We start from the raw sequence: 7,950 nt of genomic DNA on the forward strand, positions 1-7,950 counted from the left end.
CTCCTGTGGCACTTGCTTAGGGTCCAGGTTATGGCAACAGGGCAGGTTGTCAGTCATATTCTTCTCTGCTGTAGCAGAATCAGCTGTAGCTACTGCAGCTCCTGAGTTTGGGTGTAAAGTGTCACATATGAATCTGCACCAAGCACTGTCCCACTGCAGGGAACAAGCCTGGCGAGGCTCTGGAGGAGGCTGGTGGCGTTAGCAGCTTCACAACTCTCTGACAAGTTGTTTCCTCCTGCACAAATTAAGTTGCTCATCTCCTAAATTATTTGTTTGGAACATTTTCTTTGGTGCAGAGCTCCAGTGGAGAGGCTCTAACTAGATAAGCAAACAAGAAAATTATGTGATGCCAGGGCACTGTAAATAGCACCGACTTGCACAGGATGAAAACTCTTGGAGGTGCCTCTTCTGTCGGGCTGAGAGAAGTGATTTCAAATGTAGTAGATTACTCTGTCCCCATTGCTCAAATTACAGCTGAGCCTACTCTAGAAACTTTTCCTGGGAAAGCAGTAAGAGTTAAGAGTTTACATTTTTTGGCCAACACTTCTTTGCTGGCAACAGGAATTTTATGCTGGCATAGCTGCATTCACATGACTTTTGCTGGCGTAGAAATGTCATGAAAAAATGGCCTCCCTAAGGAGCATTGCTGTGCTGGCAAAACTTTTAACTATAAGTCAGTCCTGGAGATAATTTGTGACTGTAACTAGAGTCAGTGTACTTCTGCTGGTGTAGCTTATGTCATTGCTTTGAATAAACTAAGCCATCATTTCAGAGTTACCTTGGCAAAGCTTTTCAGTGCAGACGGGACCTATGTGTTGATTAAGAACAGATACAGGGGCACACAACACGAGCGTTAGAAAGGTATTTTTGTGATGAACACTAAGGACACTGATTAACTCTCCGCTGGCAAGTGTGAAGTGCGCTGACCCTGCAGGTACCTCAGCAGATGCTGCAGATCAAAGGAAGGAACAGATTTGTTCAGTGGCTTTCATTACTGACCACGGCACTCAGCAAAGTGCTGCATTGCCCCATATGGAACGTGGCACAGCCATTAAAAGGGTACAGATTTGCAGTTCTTCTGTCTCTCGGTAATTATTTCCAAGGCTGCTTTAAAGAAATAGCTTATTGAAGTGACATTTGTTCTTTCGATATTAACTTGGGGAAAATTAAAAATTGATGTAATTCTGCAAATGTGAGCTAAGGTAGAAATGTCTTTGAGCAAAGGCACGGTGTTGTCGAACTCCAAAAGCCGCCTGAGGATTATGGATATAAGGTAGGGGCTGGCTGCAGGTTTATGATGGCCTGATCCTACCCATGCTGTTCAGGGGAAATATTCCTATGGTTTTCAATGAGATGAAGGTGTCCGAGATGTTATCACCAAGACAGTTTGTTGCTTCTGCATTGTATGTGCTTGTGTCACTCTGGTGCCAAGTGTCCCTTGCATGCAGACCTGTGGCAGCTCGTACCAGGATGCCTGGCTGGCACGAGTGCGCTCGCTACAGTCCCTCCTTCCCAGCGGGCTCTGGAGGCAGAGCCTGGCCATGTGGGAAAGCCTGGGTGAGCAAACCAGATGAAAATCTGTTCATCTGACGATTCAAGGGAATTCAGCTGTGAACCGGCAAGATGTGCTACTGCAGTGAGGTTGTAGTTAGCCGGGGTATGTGTCACTCTGCTGTTCTAAAGGTTTGATTTTCTCTCTGGCATTATAATACAACACACTTGATGCATGTTTCAAAGCTGGTTTCCGCACCTGATGAAGGTCATCTTTTTCCCAATAATATACCCCTTACAGTTCGGAGATGTGTGTTGATCCAAGGGATGTTGGTCAGTCCAGCTGAAAGAGCTCAGCTGGCCTTACAGGGCACTTCTTTTCTTGCTTTGAAGATCTGTGCAAAGGTCCTATGTGCTGGACTCAGCTAGGAGAGAATGATCTGAATGCCCTAGAGATCCGTCTATCACTACAATTATGTAACTCACCTGGGTAGTTGAAGTCACCCATAAGAACTAGGTTCTGTTGACCCAAATATTGCTGGCTTTATGGTCTTGGTTTGGAGGTTGGTACCAGATGCCTACTGTAAGATCCCCCTTGGAGATGACCCTTCTGGTCTTGACCCAGAGGCATTCAATAGGGCTTCCACAATCACCATAGTTGACCTCTATACATTCAAGGTCCTCCTCTTCTTCCATGCCTGTCTTTACAAAACAGCCTATAGCCATCCATCACGATCCTCCAGTCATGTGACTTGTCCTACCATGTTTCAACTACTACTATAATATCATAAATTACTGGCTAGGCACAGAGCTCCCATACACTTGAGGTAGTTGGTCTTCTGGTTCACATCTTGGGAGGCAGCTAAAGAACATTTGTCACTACTCTGGTTGGCCTGGCTTTTTCCCCAGTTGGTTAAAAAAATTTCCCTTTAAAAGGCTGCTTTTCCTCATCCCCACACTTTAAATATGGTATGTTTGAGGGGCGAGGGTTGGATCCCACTGTATCTGCCAGACTGAGTTAAGGCAGGGGACAAGTCAAGTAACTCCTCCAGCCTCACAGGCATGGAGACTTGTGGTCCAGAAGGTCCATCTCCTGCCAGCTTGCTCCATGTACTAGCCACTGGGCCACATCATCCGTGCATCCAAAGCATCTGCCCGGGGGTGGATGCTTCTCCAAGTTCAGCCGTCTGTTCTCAGCCCTTGTTGGCATAGAAACACCCTTTCCAATTAACCTTCTGCAAAATATACGCATATAGAAATATTTGGCAAACAAATGATCTCTTTTCTTTCTGTCGTTCTTTCTTTCTTTCCCTTTTTTCTTTTGGCCTGTGAGAATGAGGAGTCAGGAGAAGTGTGAATCTGGGTGTCTTTAATTTTGGAGCGTTTCAGGCTCTCTGCAGACTGTTGCCAGGCAGTGTAGCTGCTCCCTAACGATAGTAACAGGGAAACACTAAGCAATCAAATTTTCCTTCTAATTCAGCCCTGTCCTCTGCATGTTTTAGAGAAGGGAATGAGAGCTGGGCCTAATAACTATGTAAATTGCTCGAAGCAGGAAACAATCAAGTGAGGATTAGTAAACCCAAGGCTTTTGAAAGGTTAGGACAGATTCCTTACATAGGGACCTGAATTGCTGCCAAATGCCCCATCCTACTGGAAAGAGTGAGTCCTGCATACCTGTCACTGCCCATCAGTGCCATACTCTTGATGGGCTCATACTGCCTTTGCCAAAGCTGGAGGAGAAGGTGTCCTGGGCCAGCCTCGTCCCTTGCTGAAACTGCTGAATTCAGAAGTCAAGAGGGCAATCCCCAGACTACCCACCTCCTCTTCTCCTGCCTGTATCCAAACACTTGGTAAGGCCCATCCCCAAGGAGTAATTGGCTCTGGAAAGAAAGGGAGTATGGTATTCCTCCACATACTGGTGGAAAGGAAAAGTACTCAGCTCCCAAGGCTTGGCCTGAAACCCATCAAGGGAAGGGCTCCCACTGGAGAGCAAAAGTGGTTTGCTGGAGGGAAGGAAGGAGATGAACACTTTATCCTACACCCCAACATCATGTAGCCTTGTTTGTTCCTGTATTGCATTATTCACACAGCTCCTCTTTCAGATGAAGGCTGTTCCTGCTCCCAGGATGGATCTGGACACAAGCAACGTCTTCAAGACTCACAAAAAGTTGAACCATCAGAGCTAATGTCTAAACCAACTTTTCCTACATCATTCCTAGGATAACAACATCTTAACTGTGTAGTATCTAGCTGTGCCCTTGGCTTGAAGAAAGGAAATAGTAACTGACGAGATTTGCCAGGGGATATGGAAAATAAGTACGCTCTTCTTTTTGCTCCTGTGAATGTTCAGGGAGGCTTGTGGTGTGCCTAAAAGGTAGGACAGAGGGAAATGTCAGTGAAGAACATGCCTGCGGCATGAAGGCTGAAGATGTGTGAAGTGAATTTCATTTCAATACATTGTTTTCTAGCTGGCATTGGGTATAAAAATATATATGCATCAACTGTGGCTAGTTATTGACTCTGAGAAAATATCGTGCATGCTACACTTTGTGTCCCTGCCCAATTAACTAGTAGAAAATAGGATGTGCGGTAGCTTGTGTGGCATGAGGGGCTTGAAATACCATCTAGGTGATGCCACGATGCAATACCTGGAGTGAGAGACAGGCATTTTTAACCTGAGTACCTGCAGACAGAGCGCACCCACAGAGGGCTGTGAAATTACAGCCCATCATGGAGGTACGATGACATTCCAGCATGCTGCCATTTTCATTACAGGCTTTGTCAAAAAGATGGATACAGGTGCTGTGTACTGTTCTTGGTATTAAAATAAGAAAGGGATTTTTTTAAATTTTTTTTTCATCTTCTGTTCTCATCTTAGCACTAGCTCTCAGAGTGAGCCATCAGTCAGGCAGCAGTGCTGATAGATCTTCATTTGCACTGTATGCTTTCACTCACTTTTGTGACAAAGATTACTAGACTAGAAAATAGCGTGCCATTAATTCATTCCACTGGCAATATTAGGACTAAAATGGAACAGGGGAAATGGCACAAGATGTGCCTCTCCAACGGACAAATATAGCAGCTTGAGGGAGTGAAATGACTCAAAATGTAGCAAAGTTTGGCTGGGAGGTAAAATCCAAGCAATCCATCCCGTGCTGTGCTCACCTGTAGCCCTGCCATTTGGGTCCTTTGTTTGGAGTCTCGGCTCTGTGATTCTTGTACCGTGTCCAGCACGATGGGGTGCCAATCCAGGCTGTGCCCGAGGTGCAACTGCAATGTAAATGCTGTGAATAGGTCCAGGCTAATACGTCTGAGCCAGTGTGCCCGTGACTTAACGGGGCTGAAGGATCTAACATGGCTGTAAAGTGCCTCATGGCAGGGTTGGAAGGATGTATGACTACAGATTGTGTCCTCTCTTCCCCCTTTCCACCTGGGACCTTCTGTGCCACTTTTAGCAAGGTTATCTGTGTTTCCTCTCTTCCAGGGTATCATAAGACAAGAAAGCACGGCGTGAAAGTGTTGCATCTTTGTGACACAAGAAGCATTGCAGCCAGCAACTCTAGTTAGGTGCTACACCAGCCTGGTATGTTCAAGGCACGTGGATGAAGTAGACAAAAGCCATGTTACAATGTCCTCGGCAAACGTCATGTCCATCTGCCTTCATGCATCCTCCAGAAAGGTCAGAAGCGTGTTGAGGGGGCTGACTGGGACTGGCTGTCGGCAGGGGTTGGGATAAGGCTCAGGCAGAACAGGACACGTCCCCTGCTGTCAGCACAGCCGCTCCCTGCGAAGTCTGCGGCAAAGAGTCTCGGAGCTATAAAATGCCATTCAGCTGTTACCAGCCTGTCACATTACCTTCCTGATGATACCCAGCTCTTCTCGTCTTTGTGATCTCACAGGTCACTTCTTCTAAATCATTCCTCTAAATTCATAAAATGTTGATTCTAATAAATAGGGGGACTGTAAACTTTTGAAGAAGAAGTTTTTTTAAGCCTTAGGGTTCATATCAAAAGATACGTGATCCAAGAGATCTTAGGTCCCCCTCCTGAGGTCCAGGAAGAGTTAAGGTACGGACTCTAACTCCCTAAACAGTAAAAGACTCACTTTTCTCTGAAAGTCTTTCTGCCCATTCAGTCAGTCACACTGCTGTATCCATGTCTCACTCCTGCTGCTTTTATAAACAGTAATGAGGGAATAATGCCACTGTCAAATAATAGATCATTATGCTATATTTGTAGAGAAAAAACAACCTTTGTAACAGACAATGAGGATGCCATTGAATTGCAACATACAATGTCTGAGCTAGAGATAAGCGTGGTTGAGAAATTCACGTGTGGGCAGCACTAAACTACAGTATCAGACGCAAATTCAGCCCAGATGTTCTTCTGTGATTGGGTCGGGATCTTTAGCCCTGGAGAAAAGACCCAGCTCTGGGGACAGCAGTTGTTGATTCTGCTCCCCTACTGCTTTCTGCCTTGTGCTACCTCCTCAGCTGGTGCAAGTCCACTGAATTCAGTGGGGAAACACTAGGAATATTGAACAAGATTTTGCTTTGATTTGATCATCTAGCCATCTACTTGGCTATCTGTTGAATTGCAAATAGTGGGCAATTTATGGCTTGTGTTGCCGTCTACCACTCCAGGAAGAGCTGCATCCCAGCTACCCATAAACTGCAGCATTGCCCACCCTGTCTCTACCCAGCCCCAGCCCCAGCCTTGCCCCATTGGCATTCAAAATACTGCTGCTCCCACCATGCCAGTCTGGAGGAAAGGAGATGCACGGGTGTCCTTAACACATTCCCTTTCTGGGTCACTGGAGACTGCCTCAGGAGCTGGAGTGACATCCAGAGCTGCAAACAGGGCAACGGGCTCTCTAACCCAGATACTTTGTGCAAAAGCTGAGTTGACTGGCTCAAGTCTGGGCATCTGTCATGTCCATCTTCCTCTTGCCGCTCCATTTCCCTGCACTGCAGGAGAACCAGGGGTGTTCAAATGTAGAAGGGATTTTTTGGCAAAGGCTGCACAGCCAAAGTCCTGATACTTTTTCCTACACAAGGTAGACAGGCCAGCCTAGAAACAGGTGGGAGCAGTGCAAAGTATGTGTGTTTTCATATTTCTAGCCCCCTCTAGATCAATACCTTTCTTGTTTGCAGATCCTTCCTCTAAAGGTGAATCTCTATACACTTGTGGCCTTCCCTTCCTACGTGTGCCTTAATGCATTTTGGCTCTTCACCCACTGGAGTCCAATTATGAAATCCATAAATTTCTGTCTATCAGTGACCTTTGAATCAACCCCTAGGATGGTACACTCTTAGAGAAACAAGTTGGATCTTTGTTCTTTATTTTAACGGACATAAACTCGAGCAAATTGCTAAACCTTGCTTTTTTAAAACACAGGGTGATAAGAAAGGTTCTTAATGGAGATGTACCCACATACCTTACTTACACAAAGTCACCCATTATGATCCATTAGTATGTTACCAGAGTGAGGACGGAAGATCTTGATCTTGCGTCACTTCTCATTTCCAGGCTAACATATAAGCTTCTCTAGAGATAATTTTGTAAACACACATGACAGATTGCTGAGAATGTGTATTCATTGCTTAAATCAGTACATCCGGCAAGCAACCCCAAGCACAGAGCAGGGAAAGGCTAGCAGGTTATGCTGTTGAAAGCCTTGTGGGATTTCTCCAAGCTCCATGCATTTTATGTCATGTAATTGGTATGCTAGTAGTGGATCTGTTAGAAAGAAATGGGCTTAAACATTTTCAGGCACACTTTCTGTATGTAAATCTTTGCCAGTAATTATCACATGTAACCAAGGAGTTCTGCTAGTGATCAAGTAAAATAAATGATCCTGTTTATTTCTTTCACACTGTTCATTATAAAGTTTTGGTCTCAAAATCCAATTACAGACAGTTTGGCTCTGTGCTAAGTTTTGCTTCCAACCTCTTTTGTAGGTCCATTCTCAGAACTGTATTTCAGTAATCTGTTGACAACATTGCAGTTTCTTTTGGACCACTAATTTATAAGCAAGGAAACAAATGGCTATTGCAGACAGTATGAGCAGAAGAGTAAGCAAATCAAAAAAGCAGATGGTAAGTAAAGCCACTTAGTGTGATTCAGGTTCTTAAAGAGAATAAGTTCACTGCATTGAGCAATTCTGGTATGTTATGAGAAGCATCTATCCTGAGCAAAAGGCGGGCAACGCACGGTAATGACACCTGATTGAAATTCAGAAGGAAACAGCAATGCAGGCTTTTACAGCAAAAGCAGAGAATCACTGGAGACTGAGCACAAATTATTTTGATGACTAACAACTCAGCTGAAACAAGCAGAGTGTGTTTGGATTCTTTCTTTCATGAATCAAAAGTCCATGTTCAAGGCTATTTTTTCCCCCTTCAGTGAGGAGCTGTAGGGGATTGGTGAGAAGTGAAGATCCCCCATGAAATCTCACATC

This window comes from Numenius arquata, chromosome 8 (assembly GCF_964106895.1).
Source record: "Numenius arquata chromosome 8, bNumArq3.hap1.1, whole genome shotgun sequence".
In the NCBI taxonomy this organism is placed as follows: domain Eukaryota; kingdom Metazoa; phylum Chordata; class Aves; order Charadriiformes; family Scolopacidae; genus Numenius; species Numenius arquata.